Source organism: Pseudorca crassidens, chromosome 2, assembly GCF_039906515.1.
Source record: "Pseudorca crassidens isolate mPseCra1 chromosome 2, mPseCra1.hap1, whole genome shotgun sequence".
NCBI classification, from domain to species: Eukaryota; Metazoa; Chordata; class Mammalia; order Artiodactyla; family Delphinidae; genus Pseudorca; species Pseudorca crassidens.
Genome location: NC_090297.1, coordinates 133,797,834 through 133,820,016, shown reverse-complemented (window position 1 = coordinate 133,820,016; position 22,183 = coordinate 133,797,834). Strand labels below are relative to the sequence as shown.

The following is a 22,183-nucleotide window of genomic DNA, read 5'->3' as shown; positions in this document are numbered from 1 at the left end:
TCTATTATTTTGTAATGACATTCTTTATCCTTGGAAACATCCTTTGCTCTGAAGAAATCTACTTTGTCTAATATTACTATAGCCACTCCATCTTTCTTTTGACTATTGTAAGTATAGTATATCTTTTGCCATCCTTTACTTTTAACCTATTTGTATCTTTATATTTAAAGTTATGTTTCTTATAGGCAATGATATAGTTGGGTCTTGCTAAATCCAATCTGTTAATCTCTGCCTTTTAACTGGTGTGTTTAGACCATTTATATTTAATGTGATTACCAATCTGGTTAAAATTAAGTCTATTGCCTTACTATTTGTTTCTCTTTGTCCCATGTTCTTTTTTTCCCTCTTTTTATGCCTTTTTTGAATTAAATGAGTATATACTCTGATTTCACTTTAACTCTTTTGATGGCTTATTACTTGTAACCTTTTTAAAAACAGAATTGCTTGAGGATAGTACGTATCTTTTCACTTACCATGGTCTACCTTCAAGTGATATTATACCACTTCAGATACAGTATAAAATTCTTACAGTAGTATACTACCTAGTATCATATCTTGCTCACCTAACACTCTGTTCATAAATGCTACCTCTTTGTTAAAAATGGGAGAGAAGCACTAGAGAAATGTAAAAGAAATAGTAGCAACAAACTGAGACCTCTTCCTTGGCTTCATTTAAAAGGCAAATAAGAACTGAGAAGGAAATAGATGCTTAAAAACTAGAACTACAACCATAACACCTGGGTTCAAATCCTAGTTCTGCCACTTACATATTGTATAACATAAGGCAAGATGATCAGCCTTCCTGTTTCTCAGTTTCTACCTCTTTAAAATGAAAGTAACAACAGTACCTTCTTCACCAGGTTATTGTGACAATCCAATGAGTTAACACAAGTAAAATGCTTAGAACAGCACCAAGTAACTATGAAATGGTTAAAAAATAAAGAATACCTCTGAGATATTCTGAGTTCAGTTCCAGACCACCGCAATAAACTGAATATTGCAATAAAGCAAGTTTCACCAATTTTTTTGGTTTTTCAGTGCATACAGAAGTTATGTTTACACTATACTATGGTCTATTAAGTGTACAATGTTATGTCTAACAAAATGTACATACCTTTATTTTAAAATACTTTATTTGGGGGACTCCCCTGGTGGTACAGGTTAAGAATCCACCTGCCAGTGTAGGGGACAGGGGTTTGAGCCCTGTTCCGGTAAGATCCCACATGCCACAGAGCAACTAAGCCCATGTGCCACAACTACTGAGTCTGCACTCTAGAGCCCACAAGCTGCAACTACTGATCCTGAAGCCCACGTGCCCTAGAGCCCACACGACCTAGACCCCATGTGCTGCAACTACTGAAGCCCATGTGCTGCAACTACTGAACCCTGCGTGCTCTAGGGCCCGTGCTCCGCAACAAGAGAAGCCACTGCAATAAGAAGCCCACGCACCGCAATGAAGAGTAGCCCCGACTCACCACAACTAGAGAAAGCCTGCAAGCAGCAATGAAGACCCAACGCAGCCAATAAATAAATAAATAAATAAATGTACTCTTTCTTTAAAAAAAAATACTTTATTTCTAGAAAACACTAACGACCATCTGAGCCTTCAGCAAGTCAATCATGTTGTGGGTGGAGGGTCTTGCCTCAATGTTGATGGCTGCTGTTTGATCACATTGGTGGTTGCTGAAGACTGGGTGGCTATGGCAATTTCTTAAAATAAGACAACAATGAAGCTTGCCACACTGATTGACTCTTCCTTTCATGAATGATTTCTTTGTAGCATGCAATGCTGTTTGATAGCGTTTTACCCACAGAACTTCTTTCAAAAATTGGAATCAAGCCTCAAACACTTCCACTGCTTTATCAACTAAGTTTTTGTTATATTCTAAACCTTTGTTAAAGGTTTGTCACTGTATCTGCATCAGGAGTAGATTCTATATCAAGAAAACACTTCCTTGCTCATCCCTAAGAAGCAACTCCTCATCCATTCAAGTTTTATCATGAGATTGCAGCAATTCAATCACATCTTCAGGTTCCACTTCTTGTTCTAGTTCTCTTGCTATTTCCACCATAGCTGCAGTTACTTCCTCCACTTAAGTCTTGAACCCTTCAAAATCATCCATGAGAGTTGTAATCAACTTCTTCCAAACTCCTGTTCATGTTGATATTTTGACCTCTTCCCATGCATCATGAACATTCTCACTGGCATCAAGAATGGTGAATCCTTTCCAGAAGGTTTTCAATTGACTTTGCCCAGATCCATCAGAGGAATCACTATCTATGGCAGCTATAGCCTTAGAAAATGTATTTCTTAAATAATAAGACTAGAAAGTCAAAATGACTCTCTGATCCATGGGCTGCAGAATGGATCTTGTATTAGGAGGCATGAAAACAACATTAATCTCATACACCTCCATCAGAGCTCTTGGGTAACCAGGTGCACTGTCAATAAGCAGTAATATTTTGAAAGGAATCTTTTTTCCGAGCAGTAGGTTTCAACAGTAGACTTAAAATATTCAGTAAAACATGTTGTAAACACTGTTGGTGGGAATGTAAACTGGTGCAGCCACTATGGAGAACAGTATGGAGGTTCCTTAAAAAATAATTACCATATGATCCAGTAGTCCACTCCTGGGCATATATCCAGAAACGACAAAAACTCTAACTCGAAAAGATACATGCACCCCAAAGTTCACAGCAGCACTATTTACAACAGCCAAGACATGGAAACAACCTAAATGTCCACTGACAGATGAATGGATAGAGAAGATATGGTATGTGTGTGTGTGTCTATATATATAATATATAGACACACACACACACACACACACACACATATACCCATACATACACACAATGGAATATTACTCAGCCATAAAAAGGGAATAATACCATTTGCAGCAACATGAGTGGACCCAGAGATTATCATACTGAATGAAGTAAGTCAGAGAAAGACAAATATTATATGATATCAGTTATATGTGTAATCTAAAAATATGATACAAATGAACTTATTTACAAAACAGAAACAGACTCACAGACATAGAAAACTAACTTATGGTTACCAAAGGGGAAAGGTGTGGGGGAGGGATAAATTAGGAGTTTGGGATTAACAGACACATACTACTACATATAAATTAAATAAACAACAAAGACCTATTATATGGCACAGGGAACTATATTCAATATCCTGTAACAACCTGTAATGGAAAAGAATCTGAAAATGAATATATATAACTGAATCACTTTGCTGTACACCTGAAACTAACACAACATTGTAAATCAACCATGCTTCAATAAAAAGTTGTTTTGAAAAACAAACAAAAATTGGAAAGAGATGCGCTACCCTTAAGGCTTTGTTGTTCCATTTGTAAAGCACAGGCAAAGTAGATTTAGCATAATTCTTAAGGGGCATAGGACTTTTGGAATGGTAAATGAGCACTGGCTTCAATTTAAAGTAGATCCCACAAGCCATGTGGTGCAGCCAAAAATAAATGAATGAATGAATAAATAAAGCCACCAGATGCATTAGCTGGTAACAGTAGAGTCAGCCTGTCCTTTGAAACTTTGAAGCCAAGCATTGGCTTCTCCTCTCTAGCTATCAAAGTCCTAGATGGCATCTTCTTCCAATAGAATGCTGTTTTGTCTACATTGAAAATGTGCTGTTTAGTGTAGCCACCTTCATTAATTATCTTAGTTAGCTAGATCTTCTGGCTAAGTTGCTGCAGATTCTCCATCAGCACTTGCTGTTTCACCTTGCACTTTTACGTTATAGAGACGGCTTCTTTCCTTCAACCTCATGAACCAACCTCTACTAGCTTCAAACTTTTCTTCTGCAGCTTCCTCACCTCTCCCAGTATTCATACAATTGAAGAGAGTTAGGGCCTTGCCCTGGATCAGGCTTTGGCTGAACAGAATGCTGTAGCTGGTTTGATCTTCGGTTCAGACCACTACAACTTTCTCCATTATGAACAATAAGGCTGTTTCACTTCTTATCTCAGTTTTCAACATGTCTTCCACACTAAGCTTAATCATTTCTAGCTTCTGATTTAAAGGGAAAGATGTGCGACCCTTCCTTTCCCTTGAACACTTAGAGGCCAATGTAGGGTTATTAACTGGCCTAATTTCAATACCCTTTCTTGGAATAGGGGGGGCCCCAAGAGAGGGAGAGAGACCAGCGGGGCTGGGGGTGGGCCATGGCCAGTTGGTGGAGAAGTCAGAGCACACACAACATTTATTAAGTTCACTATCTTACACAGGGGTAAGGTTCGTGGTGCCCCAAAACAATTACAATAGTAACATCAAAGATGACTGACCACAGATCACCATAACAAATATAATAATGAAAAAGCTTGAAACATTGTGAGGATTACTACCAAAATGTGACCCAGAGACACAAAGTGAGAAAATGCTGTTGGAAAAATGGCACCAACAGGCTTGCTCAATGCAGGGTTGCCACAAACCTTCAATTTGTAAAAAAACAAAGTATCTGTGAAGTGCAATAAAGCAAAGTGCAGTAAAACAAGGTATGCCTGTAAATATAACAAGTCCTATTATTCACAATGAATAAGACAGTATTTTTTAATGCCCTATACACTACCTAAAATAATCTTTACCAACCCACACACTGGGTTGCACTTCTCTAAGTGAATCTACAAGTAAATTAACTACTTAGGCTCTTTTACTTGCAAGAAATTCATTCAAGTTACCCCAAATATAATTTTAGGTATATATTATGGTCTTAGTATTGTTGTAAAAGCTTTGTATGTGTCATCTCATTTAATCTTCACATCAACCCCAAAAGGAAAGGATTTACGATGCTCACTTTTTACAGATAAGGAATGAGACAGAGCAATTAAAACAACCTGCCCAAGTCACACAGATAGTAAAAGACATAACCAGAATTTGACTGCCAGAAGTCTGACCCCAAAGCCTGCATTCTTTCTTGGGAAAAAACTGGATGTCGTCTCAAGAAGGGCAGGAGCCACAGACGTACTAGAGGTAATGGAAGAAGAGTATCTACAGAGCCAGAAAGCAGAATCTTCAATCTCAGGCTCTGTGCCTGTCTTTCTCTCACCACATGGTTTCTTGCTTACAGCTTTGTGCTTCTCTCGGACAGATGCCCCATATTCTTTTCTGGTTACCCACTGGCTTTCTCAACTCCTTTATCATTTCTGTACTCATAGCTTCTGCTTATACTTACTTTCCAGTCTCTTAAACTTTAGTTTTACAGGATTCTACACGAATGTATCCTTCCAGCATCAGCTCCCATGGCTCAATGGCAAATTAACTCCATGTTTCCTATAAATGGCTGTAATTTCCCCCATCAGACAATCCTAGGTTGTTAGCTGGTTTACAGATTAACAGCCCTTAGGTCAAATGCCCACTCCTGGACCAATCAGGTGCAATATAGTTCTATATGGTTAAAAACATAGCTATTAAAGTCTGTTCCTCTGCAGTGTACTGTGGAAAAAGGAGATTTCCTTCAAAGGAACTGTAGGCACACCAGAATTATAAAACACATGTCTAGGACACTGAGTCAGCTAAGTCACCATTAATCTGGGGCTCAAAAGTCTTTTCAGTATTTTTAATCTATTTAGTTATAGTGTAATTAAGGAGTTATAAATACAAATTTTGGTTGTTATTAAGGAGATCATATAATTTACAGGGTCACACAAGTAAGACATGGGACACAGGCCCAGCAACTGTTAAGTCAAGGGTGGCCATACTACAGCAACAGTATTATGACTGAGAGAAGGAAAAACCCATTGCCATCTATCATTTTCAATTCTGCTCAGAGACAGAAGTAGTAAACATCAATAACCCTATCCATTCCTATAGCTATGTCTATTACGCCACATTGAACTGAAGCAGAAGAGGGGGGCTAGATATGTTGACACTATTACTACAGCCAATTCACAGCTGCCCTTGCTGCCCACAGACGGCTTCAACAGTACTGCTAGTTCCCTTAAGTTCAAATCTTCAACATTATACCTCTAAAACTCTTTCTGCAGATGAGTTCAACCCTACACCTTTTGGCTTTCTTAATGGCAGAGGAAAGTTTTGAATTGAAAACCTTCTGCTACCTAATTAGCTAAGACCAAGTCATAGGGACAGAAAGGAAAAAGTAAACATATAACTTATTAATGTTACTTTGCTATCAATATTGTTTTAAACCTTCTTGTTGGGAAGATTACCTAATACATATATAACTAGAAGCCCCTCTCCCTTTTTTTAAAAGAACACTGGTTCTAAACAGTTTGGATTTTCCCTCCAGTCTTCATTTACAAATTATCAATTTACAGCCTTAAGAAGAAAGGAAACAGAGTGAGAAGCTAAGTTATTAACAGTATGTACTACCCCTTAAATTTTAATCTGCTTTACTTCTAAGGACTGAATAACCTGCCCATTTTACCAAGTTATTTCCCACTCCATCACTCCAAAAACCCTTCAATCCAAAGCATGCCAAAAAGACTAATTTCTTTTACTATATCTTCAGTAATGCTGTTCCCCAATATTTAAGTTCTTACCACCTTAATGAAACACATTTCTTAAGGACCACTCCTGCCCTCACTGAGCCTCCCTCCGCTCCTGCAAACTGCTCTTCAATCTGACACATAACTACATATGATCTCATGTTATTTACTGTGGTTTCACTCACATAAAAGACTTCATCTCTCACCAAGAAGATGTAAACAATGAGTGCAAGATCTAAAACTTATTCTTCTATGGTAACATTCACAAGTACTGGGCTCACAGAAAACATTCAGAAATACTGTTGACAAAAAGAAGCAAGTCAGGGCTTCCCTGGTGGCGCAGTGGTTGAGAGTCCGCCTGCCGATGCAGGGGACACGGGTTCGTGCCCCGGTCCAGGAAGATCCCACGTGCCGTGGAGCGGCTGGGCCCATGAGCCATGGCCGCTGAGCCTGCGCGTCCGGAGCCTGTGCTCCGCAACGGGAGAGGCCACAACGGTGAGAGGCCCGTGTACCGAAAAAAAAAAAAAAAAAATATATATATATATATATATATATATATATATTTAATAGATAATCCAACTGATAATTTTTAGACTAAACCCAACCAAAATCCATAGCCTTATTTTTCAAACAAGTACATCTGAATATATCATTCATTCCTCGATCAAAAAACTGTGAGTGTCCTTTAACTTTATGACAACTGGCTATTTGGATAAAAAGACAAAAATTAGATCTTTCATTAAAATAAATAGGATGAATTAAAGATGAAAAACATTTAAGGCATAAAAACACAAGAAGTAAACATAGGTGAGTTTTTTTTAATGTTGGCACAGGAAAGTCTTGGACTGATAACAGAAAAACAGAAAGAGTAGAAGACTGATAAATCTGACTAAAGAAAACATGACACACATAGACAGCAGAACACATGTATTGCATCAATTCTAGGATGAATATTTTCTCATCTTTTAACATCTCTGAAATCAGGATGCCTCTTAAAACTAACAGAGTGTCATGGTTTAACTGACAGCATATTTCTATCCTTAACTGTTGTTACACAGTGTATCTCACAACTGAAGTCAACTTAGATTTAATAAAATAAGTGAGGTGACAAAAAAATAAAATAGGGAAAAGATCTACAACAACCAACAAAAACAATATTCTTCATACATAAAGAGCTCTAACATGTTAAATAACAGGGTGCTTCAACTGCACTGGTTATGTTTCATTTCTTAAGTTATGGGTTAACTGTATTTTTTTTTTCCATTACGGTTTATCACAGGATATTGAAAATAGTTTCCTGTGCTATACAATAGGACCTTGTTGTTTATCCATTCTATGTTAACAGTTTGCATCTGCTAATCCCAAACACCCAATCCTCCCCCAACCCCTCGCCTTGGCAACCACAAGTCTGTTCTCTGTATCTGTGAGTCTGTTTCTGCTCCATAGATAAGTTCATTTGTGTCCTATTTTAGATTCCACATGTTAAGTGATATCATATGGTATTTGTCTTTCTCTTTCTGAGGTTAACTGTATTAATCTTTATGTACTTTTTGTTTATCTGACTTATCTCCTTAAAAGACTTTTAAGAGACTGAGCAATAAGAATATAAGATATGAAAAGGAAATTATACACAAATGTCCGAAAACATGAAAATATAAACTTCACTGAAAAAGTTAAAAAATGCAAATTATAACAAGGAGGATTTATTACATTACAGATCAATATTTATGTTTTTAAAGCTAATCACCAAGTCAGTAAGAGTACAGAGAAACAATTATACGCCATGGGCAAAAATACAAATGTACTTAACCTCCAAACAGCAATCCATCCTCCTTTTAGAAATTCATCAAAAGGAAATGATCAGAGGGACTTCCCTGGTGGCGCAGAGGTTAAGAATCTGCCTGCCCACTATGGAGAACAGTATAGACGTTCCTTAAAAAACTAAAAATAGAACTACCATACAACCCAGCAATTCCAGTACTGGGCATATACCCTGGGAAAACTGTAATTCAAAAAGAGTCATGTACCGCAATGTTCATTGCAGCACTATTTACAATAGCCAGGACATGGAAGCAACATTAGTGTCCACTGACAGATGAATGGATAAAGAAGATGTGGCACATATGTACAATGGAATATTACTCAGCCATAAAAAGAAACGAAATTGAGTTATTTGTAGTGAGGTGGGTGGACCTAGAGTCTGTCATACAGAGTGAAGTAAGTCAGAAAGAGAAAAACAAATACTGCATGCTAACACATATATATGGAACCTGAACAACAACAAAAAATGGTTCTGACAAACCTAGAGGCAGGACAGGAATAAAGACGCAGACATAGAGAATGGACTTGAGGACATGGGGAGGGGGAAGGGTAAGGTGGGACAAAGTGAGAGAGTAGCACTGACATATATACACTACCAAATGTAAAACAGATAGCTAGTGGGAAGCTGCTGCACTGCATGGGGAGATCAGCTGGGTGCTTTGTGACCACCTAGAGGGGTGGGATAGGGAGGGTGGGAGGGAGACCCAAGAGGGAGGGGAACAGCAGAAACTAACACACCATTGTAAAGCAGTTATACTCCAATAAAGATATTAAAAAAAAAAAAAGAATCCGCCTGCCAATGCAGGGGACACGGGTCTGAGCCCTAGTCCGGGAAGATCCCACATGCTGTGGAGCAACTAACCCCACGTGCCACAACTAATGAGCCTGGGCTCTAGAGCCCACGAGCCACAAGTACGAAGCCCATGCGCCACAACTACTGAAGCCCGCATGTAGCAACTACTGAGCCCTCATGCTGCAACTACTGAACCCCGCGCTCCGCAACGTGAGGCCACTGCAATGAGGAGTACGTGCACTGCAATGAAGAGTAGTCCCCGCATGCCACTAGGAAAGCCCACACACAGCAATGAAGACCCAACGCAGCCAAACATAAATAATAAAATTTAAAAAAAAAAAAGGAAATCATCAAAAAAGTACAGGAATATGTATAAAAAAAGCGAACTCTATCACTCTTCATAGTATATAAAAGTTAGAAACAACCTAAGTGTCCATTAAGAGATTGATTAAATAAATTATGATACACCCACACAAAGTGATACAATACAGCCATTAAAAATGAGGGTAGAGAGAAACTGTCTTTCGAAGTGATATAACTAACCTTGGAAGTATATAAAGACTTTCTTTTTTAAGAAGATGACTTTTTAATTAATTAATTAATTTATTTGTTATTCCTGTGTTGGGTCTTCGTTTCTGTGTGAGGGCTTTCTCCAGTTGCGGTGAGCGGGGGCCACTCTTCATCGCAGTGTGCGGGCCTCTCACTGTCGCGGCCTCTCTTGTTACGGAGCACAGGCTCCAGACACGCAGGCTCAGTAGTTGTGGCTCACGGGCCCAGCCGCTCCGCGGCATGTGGGATCTTCCCAGACCAGGGCTTGAACCCATGTCCCCTGCATTGGCAGGCAGACTCTCAACCACTGCACCACCAGGGAAGCCCCTACAAAGACTTTTTATATGAGCACCAGATTTTTAAAAACTTATTCTTTTTTTCTGGCTTAAAGTGTTTTACTTTTCTTATTGAGATATACACAAATACTGAAATGTATTTATAAATTTTTACTATGTAGACATGCATGCAACCACCAATCAGATAAAGATATAGAGCAATTCCAGCACTCCAGAAGTCTTGCTCCCCTAGTCCGAACCCCTAACCACTGCTCTGACTTCCATCAACATAGATGAGTTTGACCTTTTCCTGAACTTCAAAAAGAGAATCACACAGTACATGCTCTTTTGTGTCTGGTTTCTTTCAACGTTTTGTGATATTCACCCACATTTGCTAAGTATAGCAGTAGTTCCTTCTTTTTCACTGATGTATAATATTCCAGTATAGAGCATACTACAAATTATTGCTCCATTATTCTGCTGACGGACATTTGGCTTGCTTCCAGTTGGGAGCTATTATGTAAAAAACTGCTGTATTTTTCCAGATTTCATAACTTATTTTATTTGTATTGTTTCTTAATTTAGTTTCAAATAGTTATATTAATAAAACAAAAAGGATCAAACCCAGAAAAACATGATAAAGAAAAAAAACCCTGGTACCTCATCATATAGACAACTACCATTTTAAGATTTATGTTTTACATAACTGAAATGATGTTATAAATGCTGTTTTTTCTAAATCAACCCCTTTTCCTTTACTTTCTCCCTTCTTTCCCTCTCTCTCCTTTTTACCTTAGACCAACTAGGTAACAAATGTTTACATTTGATGTGCAACATTTTCTGCTTTACAAGATCACTTATACTCTCCCTCTCACACACACAGGGTTTTTATTGTTTGTTTTACTAAAATGGGTGTTTTATATATTCCTCTGTTATCTTGCTTTTCTCAATTAAATATGGTGAAAATGTCCTCACATCACTGATTATTTTTGCCATGTCTTGTTTTTTTTTAATCAGCTTTGAGTTGTAATTCACCCATTTACAGTATACAATTCAGGGACTTCCCTGGCGGTCCAGTGGTTAGGACTCTGAGTTTTCACTGCCGAGGGCCCGGGTTCAATCCCTGGTCGGGGAGCTAAGATTCCACAAGCTGCGCAGCACGGCCCCCCCAAAAAAGTATACAATTCAATGGCATGTAGAACTATCACTATAGTCAATTTTAGAACATTCTTATCAATTTAAAAAGAAACCCCACACTCCTTAGACCTCCCCATTCCCTAGCCCCAACCTCAAGCAACCACTAATCTGCTTTCTGTCTCTACAGATTTCCCTGTTCTGCACATTTCATATGAATGGAATCATATAATATGTGGCCTTTTGTGACTGCTTCTTTCACCTAGCATAATATTTTCAAGATTTACTGATGATGTAACATGCATCAGTACCTTACTCCTTTTAAGGGCTAAATAATAATCCAATGTATAGATATGTCACATTTTGTTTATTCACTTGTTGGGTAACGGACATTTGAGTTGTTTCCATTTTTTTTGCCTACAATGAATAATGCTGCCGTAATCATCTGTGAACAATATTTTGTGGAGACATGTTTTCATCTTCCTTGGGTATATACCTAGGAAAGAACTGCTGGGTCATATAGTAACTCTATGTTTAATCATCTTAAGAACTGCCATGCTATCTTCCAAAGTAGCTATACAATTTTACATTCCTATTAGTGGATGAGGGATTCAATTTCTCAACATCCGTCTCTATACTTGTTATCATCTAACTTTTTGATTCTAGCCATTCTAGTAGTGTGAAGGGGTATCTCATCATGGTTTAACTTCACTTCCCTTATAGCTAATGATGTTGAGCATTTTTTCATGTGTTTACTGTATATCTTCTTTGAGAAATGCCTATTCAGATCCTCTGCCCGTTTTTAAATTGGGTTTTCTTTTTATTGAGTTGTTAAAGAGCTCTTAATGTATTCTGAATGCAAGTCTTTTATCAGATATTTGATTTGCAAATATCTTCTCCCATTTTGTGGGTTATCTTTTCACTTTCCTGATGGTGTCCTTTGAAGGACAAGCTTTAAATTTTGATGAAATAAAATTTATGTCATTTTTGTTTTGCTGTTCCTGTTTTTGGTGTCATATCCAAGGTCATGAAAATTTACCCCTATGTTTCTTCTAAAGTCCATGTCTTTTGATGTGCATATATATTGATTTCTGTTGGGTCTATATCAAGAAGTGAAATTCATGGATCATACGGCATACACATGTAGAGCTTTAGCAGATGCTACCTAAAGAATTTTCCAAAGTGTTTGTACCAATTTTCAAAGCCATCTGAAATGGATGAGTGTCCCAAGTGCTTTCCATTCTTGTCAACACTTAGTATTTTCAGGTTTTTTTCATTTATACTATTTCTGGTGGGTATGTACTCATATCACATGGTAGTTTTAATTTGCAATTCCCTGAAAATTATGTGTGAGTACCTTTCACTTTGGCCATATGGATAATTCATTTCATAAATGCCTTTTCTGGTCTTTTGCCCATTTGTTTTAAAATTGGGTTGCCTGTATTTTTTTTAATTGACTTGTATATTTTTCATATACTCTGGATACAAGTCCACTGTTGTACTGTAAGTATTGCAGACACTTTCTCCACTGTGTCACTTGTCTTTTCACTCTCTTAATAGTATCCTTTGATGAACATAAGTTCTTATTTAATGAAGAAAAATTTATCAATCGTTCTTTTCTGGTATTCCTTATGTCTTGTTTAACAAAAACCTCTCCCTTCCATAGGGTCATGTAGATATTTTTCTATGTTTTCCTCTAGAAACTTTATTTTTCACCTTCGATGTTACATCTATAGTTCCTTCAAGGAGCACATAATCCCTATGTTACAAAATTATTTCAGAGAAGAGAAAAAAAGGGAGAGCTTCACAACTCATTTTATGAACCTACCACAACTCTGAAGTCAAACAGATACATATAAATCTCTGATAAATTTATCTACTGATAAAAGTAAATTTTTAAAAAGCTCTAAGGCAGTGGCAAATCAAGTTCAGCAGTTAGAGGGAGAAAAAAACGAATGCAACACAGCTATGTAGGGTTGGACGCAATAATGCAAACTATTAATGTAATACATCCTATAGCGGATTAATGGAGAAAATATATATGATTATTTCTAACAATACAGAAAAAGCACTTGATAAAATGCAATACTTATGATATTATAAGAAAAAAGTCTTACAAAACTAAGACTAGAAGGTATTTCTTAACCTTTTTTAGTTATATTATCAAAAACTTATAGTAAGGTAGGGGAAATAGGGAGAGGTTGGTAAAATGGTAGTATAAACTTTCAGTTATAAGAAAGTTATAAGAAAAAAGTCTGAGGATTTAATGTATATCATATGGTAACTATAGTTGATAACACTATATTGTAAAACTGAAATTTGCTTAAAAAGTAGAACTTTAGTGTTCTCACCAAAAAAAAAAAAAAAAAGAAAACTATATGAGGTGACAGGTGTATTAATTAACTCAATGCAGGGAATACCTTCACAATGTATACATATATCAAATTATCATGTTGTATACTTTAAATATCTTACCATTTTATTTGTCAATTATACCTCACTAAAGCTGAAAAAATACAGTTAATAACATCTATTATGTTCTCTTTTCTGCATAATTTTCCTTTCTTGTTAACGTCTCTGCGTTTAATTTAATTATGTTAGTTAGTTAAAATATAAATGTAATAAAGGCAAATGTTTTTGTCTTTAGCTGTATCCCCAGCACCAAGAACTATTCCTGGAACACAGAAAATGCTCCATGGCTTTTAAAAAATGAATAAATGAATGATATCTAAATCAAAATTTGCATTTGGGAAAAATTATAGTACTTTCTTTTGGCATTTCTCTAGAAATAAGCAGTTATATACAGGCCACGTTTGTATGTATAAAAATATACACATTTATATGTATATAGTACTTATGTATGAAAATCGTTCTGATGATTAATTTTTAAAACCCTATCTGATAGGGAAAAAAAAACACAAAACCTTCAGTAAGCTGTCATACTTGATGAGATTTTAGAGGTATTCCTATTGAAGTCAGGAACATGAAATTCAGGATCATCTCTCTCAAGTAGGCCCTTAATGCTGACTGGCAATCACACTATATTTCTCTATTCTATTCTCTTCTACTCTATTCTATTCCCCTTCCCACTCTTTGATGATTATGTCACATATTTTCCCTCTTGTCAAACCTCCAATACATACTCCCATTCTTCCCTACTCTCAGCTAATGATCTTGCTTCTCATACATTAACAGAAAACCTCAGATGAGAACTTCCTCAAGCTACCACCATCATGTCTTTCCATATATTCTGTTCTTCTCTCCCAATTCTGTAGACAAACTCTCCGTACTCCTAGTAAAGTTCAAAGGCTAATCCTTCCACCTGTGCCACAAGTCTATGTCTATGGCTGATTTCACGCTACAAAAGCAAAGCTGAGTAGTAGTGACAGAGACTGTACTGCCCACAAAGCCTAAAATACTTACTATTCAGCCCTTTAAAGAAAAAACTGGCTTGAGTCTTGTACTAGATCATCTCCGCTCTCATCTAATACGGACACTGCTGGTTGAAAAGGCCCACTAAGTCCCATGCATAAGAATGAAGTTAAGATCCACACAAGACCCATACAACATCAGAGACATATCAGAGACTGATGACAAAGAAAGGATCTTAACAGAAAAAGGTCACATATAAAGGATGAAGACTAAAGGGCATAAGACTTTTCAAAAATTATAGTACAATCCCTTAAATTTTGAGGGAAAATTATTTCACCTTATAATTCTATACCCAGACCAGCCAAATTATCAACCAGGTGTCAGGGTAGAAAGAAGATATTTTCAGCAATACAAACATCTCAAAAATTTCACCTCCTCAAATATCCTTTCTTGAAAGTTACTGAGGGATGTATTTCACCAAAACAAAGGGGTAAACTGGAGAAAGAGGAAGACATGGATCGAGAGACCATAGGCTCTAATGCAGGGAAAAGGCAAAGAGAATTCACAGAATCATGAAGGGAAATCACAAGCTAAGACCAAGCAGAGTGGAGAGCCCCCTTGCAGGTCTGAGCAAAAGGATGGAGAGCCCTGGGATTTTTCCAATTAAAAAAAAATCGAATGATCAGTTACCTGATGTGTTTGAACATACTGAGACAGTTTCTGGGGAAGAAAAAAACAGAGACAAATAGGAAACTAAGCAAAAAACAAAAAAGAAAAAATTTTAACTCCAAGAAATATCATCATAGTACACTGCACAGTTCAACAATAAACATGCATACAAAATCATAATAATGCAAACAATAAACAGCATGCTATAACTATATTAGGAGATAAAGGGAGAGGAACTTCAGGTGGCATAAGAACCCAAAACCATAGATAGACTCATCTTCCACAGGAGGAAGCCAACAGATATCTAAAATTGAAAAACAAGTAATATCTTAAAATATGGACGTAAATATTATTAAAAAAAAACAGCTAAAAGTATCAAAAATGGTTGCTCTAGGAGCAGGACCTGGCAGGGAAAGTTGTACAGGGGAGTGGTGTTCTTCATTTTAAGTCTTATAGTACAGATTTCTTTTTAACTGCACAGTTCTATTATTTAAAGTCAAAAGTTAATTTTTTTTTCAAAGAACAAACAAAACTAGTGAGCTTTGTATCATTTAATACCAATTAACTCACTCACTCCACAAATTTTATCTGGGTATTAACTATGCCAGGTACTTTTCTAGGTGCTCGGAATGCATCAGTGAACAAAACTAAGTCCCTGCCCTCATGAAGTTTATATCCAGAGGGAAGAAGATAATAAACAAAATCAATGTATGCTATAATGTCAGATAAATTAATGTTCTGAAGACAAATAAAGGTGAGGGTAGAGTGTAATGGGGATGCTGTTTAAGTAGGGTTTTCAGAAAAGGGCTGTCCAAGAGTCAACAAAAAGGAAATCGAGATAAAAAGGAAAAATCTGTTTTGAGAAAAGTTTATGTAAATAAGATAACAGAAGGGTACCAATTAAGCTCAAGGTGAGAGCTTCATTTTAAGCCTCTCATACTCTAAAGCCATGTATCATTCAAAAGCCAGTACCAAAGTTCCCTGTAGTGGCATACATAAACTGTCAGGCACCGTCAAGCTAAGTCCTATGAACATTGCTGTTCATACTCTTCCTACATCCCTAACTAGCCATTACTTATTAAAGTGACTGACTAAATTTATACAAACTTTTTTCTCTCCATAGAACAGGTGGATGTCACACACTTCAAACTCCAGTGTTTTTATTCCTATTACATAGTTAAAAGTTTTCCTAAATCAAAAGTTCAAGATGTTAATCAAGAAAGATTCCAGATTAATTCCAAGTTACCGAAATTATTCGCATCCGATCTTCATTTTCTCACTAAAGAGAAACCCTAAACCAGAGTTTCAGGCTATTGAATTATCTTTTTATTGAAAACTGAATAACTAAAAAAATGTAGCATCCAGATTAAAGCAACGTTTTATTCCAAATACAGTTGTTACACAATAAAAACCTCATATTCAGAAAAGAGGACTGATTTTAATGTCTTATTCTCAAAACACTTATAATTAGAAGTGAATCCAAACTGCCTTTTTTTATATAGCAAAAAAAGCAGTACTTTTAGATTTTAAGTAGGTCTTAAAGTTTAACTCACAAAAAGAAAACAAATTCAATTAATTAAATCTCAATTAACTGTTGGGCTTAAAGTTTAAAAATTATTTTGAAATTTCTGGAAAAGCAGGCTAGTAGCTGTAGTATAGCACTGGATGCTGCTGCTCTCCCCATCCACACTCCCCAGGTGGTGCACCGCATTATAGTAAGAGCTACAACTTGGGTTTAGGTTCACTGCTTGCTTATCGGTGGTGTGCTAACATCTTTAAACCCATTTCCTCATCTAAAATGGAGATAATAATGCCTACCTAAGGTCAGTGTTAATTGTTGGCACTCCTGTAAATAAGAAGTACCAAAACATTGAAGTATCGATAATATATATTAAAAAGCTTTGTAATCGGTGAAGAACTACACCAATGTTTGTCATATTTTAATTTAAAAAAACAACTATCACTTTCAGTCAAAATTCTGATTTTAGTGATAATGGTTATCAGATTCTAAGGAAGAACAACGAGACCTTGGTCCACTCACACATACACAGCCAGAAGAAGAAAAGATGATTTTTTTTAAAATTTAGACTTAAAAAAAAAAAGAATTAGACTCCCTTATAAACAAGTGTCAAGAGAGCATTTTTAGCAAACATTTAACTATATAAACCAAAAGAATAAAGCTGTTTAACCACATGTAAACTGTGCACCATGTGACTGCAGGTAGAATGTTTATTTTTGGTGTACTTGGGAACCAGATACCCAAAGTACATAAACATCAGCATATTTTTAAAACAACTGTCTTAATGCTTTTGTTCACTGAGTAATAATTCCCACTATTCTTAGAAGGAAAAACACAACAAATATCCTTAATCAAAAAAACTCATCAGAGGGGTTTTTACTTCTGAAACTTTTAAACTAACACTAAACAGTGTTATCTGACAATGAAGCAGTAGACTATTTTTGCCTACTTACCCTTTAAGCTCCATCAGGGCACAGACCTTTTTCTCTGTTGTATCACCAACATCTAGACAACTAACTGGCACCAAATAGGAACCCAATAAACATGTGTAGAATGAATGAATGAACAAACTGGACCTCTGGACAAAAGCTGAAGTGTTTTCAGTTGCAACAGAACAATTTCACCTGTACATCTATCCATCATTCACTACAAAAAACTACTATCTCAACTGTAATGACACAAAAAGCTGAAAAAGACAAGAACTGGATACATAAACACACACAAATACATCACTCACGTGTATAATAAAAGTACACAAAGTAAAAGATTAACGAAGCCAGTTTCATAGTAGTTATACTTTCCCTCAGGAGATTTTGGTCTGTTCTTCCTGATAATCAAAATATACATTAGAAAAGCATGTTGCAATATTGATAACACAGCACTATCTTTAAAGTTCTGTTGCAATCTGGAATAATTTAGCCAAAATGAACAATATTTCCAGAGTCCCACCCTGAGTATTTTAAAGTCAAATTCAAATTAATTGAAAGAAAGGTCAATGAATGAATCAAATGAAAAAAACGTAGATCTTGCCATTTCAAAATTATTATACTGAATTTTAAAAAGAGAAAATCTAAGTTTAAAATAAATTATGTTAAAATTATTTATTCAAAAAGGCATCTTAGGTCCTTACACATGTCCCTTAAGCTAGTAAGACAAGTACTTTCCAAATCTTTGAAGCTAGATGATAAACTTTATGCCTACAGAGCTTGAGTAAGAGATTCTTTTTATTAAAATAACACTGTTTGGATAAGTTCCTTTATAATTCTAAAGTCTACAGTAAAATATGCAGCAGTAACAGTAATATACATTATGATTTTACAGCACTAGGATAAGCATAATTATCTGGATGGAACAGGCTTTTACAGCTAGCAAGCTATGACTTGCTATGACTGTAATACTATGCTGCACGGATCGAAAAGTTTCCCAAAATTCTGATGGTCATCTTCAGAGAGACTTACACAAAGTCGATCTGATGGGGAATACAGAAAAACACCAACTCATAAACACTGGTACGAAAACAAAGCTCTCTACAGCAACTATAGCGTTGAAATTTTAAAACCCAGGGCATGTAAAAGATAAAGCTCAATTAATTGCTGCCTGTATTTCCTACTTTACGGTCTTAAACGCCAGGTATTCGATATTCCTTTTTAGCGCTCTCTTAAACAGAAATTTAGTGTTTCAATGGCCCCTCCTCCACAGCTAACATCAGTGCCCTTTCTTCCTCCTCCCTCACCCCTCCCAGTTAAAACAAATTAACATTTGTACTTAGGTACCTCCTATCAGCTCGCAGCTTCTTCCCAAACACGCCCACGTACACTGAAACTGGCCTGCGTCTACAACACAGCTACAGGAAAAGCGCTTTGATGGGGGCAGGTGGGGGATAATGTAGCTCCGCACAGGTTTACTGCTATTTTCCAGATACAGATAACAGCTTCTCACTCCTGTCTCGGGTTTTTTGCAAATCACCTCCAAAGCATGGTGTTTATGAGCCTGCCTAATCCGATACTGCAGTAGAATCCCGGATATTTGCAACTGTTTGATCAGATCGTGGGGAACCTCTTCTTTTTTTCAATACGCCCGTTCCTAGCGGTACAGCACCGGATCTCGGGCAGCGCTCCAGGCCCCGCGTCCTGCCGCGCGCCCGGCCCGGGGCCAGCGCAGGACCGCCCCTCTGGGTACGAGGCCGGCGAGCGACTAGGGCTACGGACCGCTCCGCAACAGGTCACCCTGACCGCGAGACTGCGGGTCCGCAGGCGGCCAGCTGGGCGGCCGGGCTTCGGGGGCGCAGCTGCTAGGGCCGGGGAGGGGGTGTGGCCCGGCTCGGCGGGTCCCGGCTCCCGGAGTCCCAGCTCCAGCTCACCTGAAGGGAGGCTGAGGCGCCGCTGGGCGCCAGGGTAGCGCGGGCGGAGCCCGGGGGCTTCCGCCACCCAGGAGAGAGGGAGGCGAGGCGGGCTCGGAGGGTCGCCGCGCCCCCGGCCTCGGGACAGAGACCCGGAGCCGGGACCCCATGGCCGCCTCCTGACGCCGAGAGCGAGCCGCCGAGGGAGGCGCGGCCCTGGGTTCCCAGACGCCGGCCCCCCTCCTCCCTCAGCCCAAGCTCCGCAGCTCTCTCTCCGCGCCGGGGTCGAGCAGCGCCGGGGCCCGCGGCCGGGAGATCAACACACCGCAGCGCCCGAGCCGCCGCCATTCCCCGCCCCGCCGCCGCCGCCGCTGCGGCTCCGCGCAGCCCGGCGGGGCGCAGCGCTCCCACCTTCCCTCCCCCGCACCGCCCACCGAGGCTCCGCACCAGGCCCACGGCGAGGGCACCGACCTGTGCAGCCGCGGCAGACGCTTCGGAGATTGGAAAGACGGCGCCGGCCCCCCCGCTCCGCCGCTTTGCAGCCGCCGCCGCCTAGGCTAGCGCTCGGCGACCGGAGCAGTCGGCGTCTCTCATTCAGCGCCGGCCGCCACCGCGGCCGCTCAGGGGAGGGGAGTGAGCTGGATCCACCCCATCCGCGCCGGGGGTGGGGGAGGAGAGCGGACTGGGCGGGGGCGCGCGCCGAGCAGGCGGGGCGGAGCCGCGCTCGCGCACCAACCGAGCGCGCTCGCGCGGGCCCTGAGCGCCGCGGCCGGCGGGGTCTTCCCGGCGCGCGCCCAGCTAGCGGCTCTTCAGCTGTGCGGAGACCAACTGCTGCTGGGGGCCCGCGGCCGCGGCGCGCGCCAACAGCCGCAGTCCCTCTGCTGGGTGCCCGCCCAAAGGAGGGGCCGCTACCGGCCAAACGAGGGGGCGGGAAGGGTTGGCGGACGGACAGGTGTGGCCCCCGCAGCAGCTCCGCCATCCGTTCCCCGCATCCGGCCCTCCACGGTGAAATCCCCTGTGGTGGCCGTCTCCTTCAGCGCAGGCACCTCTTCTTTAAGGCCAGAGAACAAAGTCTGGAAACACTTGGGCTCCAGATCAAATATCCTGCCCGCGCCAGCCGTGTTTTTAGAAGTCGCTGCGCACAAGTGAGGGGGTTCCAAATGTGAAGAGCCACCCCACTGCCGTAGGATCATAAATTATAGTGATCAATACTCTCACATATTAAGATTCGAGAGGCGTTAGAAGTAGGCCTTTGTGTGATGCCCTTGGCTTAATGAGCAAATGACAGAAATCTGGCATCCCTTGGGTCTCAAATTGATGAGTTCCAGGTGAGCAGTCTTTTCACGTTGAATGCAAGAACAAGATTCTGAAATATTAAGTCTTTCCTGTGAATGAAAAAGGAATGGATTTGGTTAAACTGTGAAAGGGTGTTGTTTCGGAGGGTGCACTGTATGCGGTGGCCTACTTAGAATTAGCACCATTTGATGCAGTGTGACTATAAATGGAAGGTTTTAAGTGAGGCACCTTTGTATATGCTATCATTAGACCGTTTAGAAATGGATGATTATTGGATAATCTGCAGCCCTTTCTCTAGGCAATATGCAGTAGAATGTGGAAGGAATACTGTGTACCAGCATTGTGCATAAAACATGAAAGGGCCAAAATTATTCTCATTTGGTTTCTTTCCTCTCTTTAATAACCACTAAACAGAATGGATTAATCATGATATTGAAGAATGCTAATTATTTCCTGCTTTGATTGCCTTGTGTCATAGCCCTTCACTCTAGTTAGGGAAGCTTGAATGCCCTTCAACCCCTTTCTTTCAAATAGTTACTTCTTTAAAGCCTCCCTCTCCCCCACCCCACACCCAAAGGTAGGTTAAAAAACAAAAGCAACAGAAAAAAAAACATACGTTAAGTTCATGGTTCTTCATTTTTATTTCATTTACTCTTAAAGAAAGTCTTAAAAAGAATCATGATGAGCTCACTAGAAGCAGAGAAACCAAAACCAAAACAAAACAAAAGGGCTTCCCTGGTGGCGCAGTGTTTGACAGTCCACCTGCCGATGCAGGGGACACGGGTTCGTGCCCCAGTCCGGGAAGATCCCACATACCGCGGAGCGGCTAGGCCCGTGAGCCATGGCCGCTGAGCCTGTGCTCCGCAACGGGAGAGGCCCCAACAGTGAGAGGCCCACATACCACAAAAAAACAAAACAAAACAAAAAAAACCAAAAATCTTTCAAATGAGAATAGACCAAGGCACAAAAAAAAAGGAAAACAGACTACTGGTGAAAAGGGGAGAAATGTATGATGCATACAAGAAGTTTTCCCCTAGATGTTAATTGCTTCAGGTTCCAAAGGAACAACAGGCAAAGAGAATTAGCAATTGGAGGAAAAATCCTTCCAGTTGGGTAAATCAAGTTGGGTAAATATTTAATCTTTTTTAAGTGTTAGTAAGGCAGAAATAGAGACACAGATGCAGAGAACAAACATATGGACACCAAGGGGGGAAAGCAGTGGGGGTGGGATGAACTGGGAGATTGGGATTGACATGTATACACTAATTTGTATAAAATAGATAACTAATAAGAACCTGCTGTATAAAAATAAAATTTAAAAAAAAGAAGTGGCAAAAAAAAAGATTAAGGAAAAGGTAGATGGCTATGTGCCGACAGTAATACATACAATTATATATGTACATATTTATAAGCATATATGTATATATATCCCATTATCAC

At 39.2% G+C, this 22,183-nt stretch overlaps 1 protein-coding gene across 2 annotated transcripts in view; it reads right to left on the bottom strand.

Moving 5' to 3' along the window:
- The window catches only part of RALGPS2 (Ral GEF with PH domain and SH3 binding motif 2), a 163,122-nt gene extending 143,031 nt beyond the window's left edge, over positions 1–20,091 (bottom strand). Inside the window, exon 1 of one of the 2 annotated variants that reach the window (XM_067728755.1) lies at positions 19,919–20,091. The gene's annotated coding sequence lies outside the window, so the exon portion shown is untranslated. The remainder of the gene's footprint in view (positions 1–19,918) is intronic. The other variant, XM_067728756.1, reaches the window with a different exon arrangement.
- Positions 20,092–22,183: the final 2,092 nt, after the last annotated feature.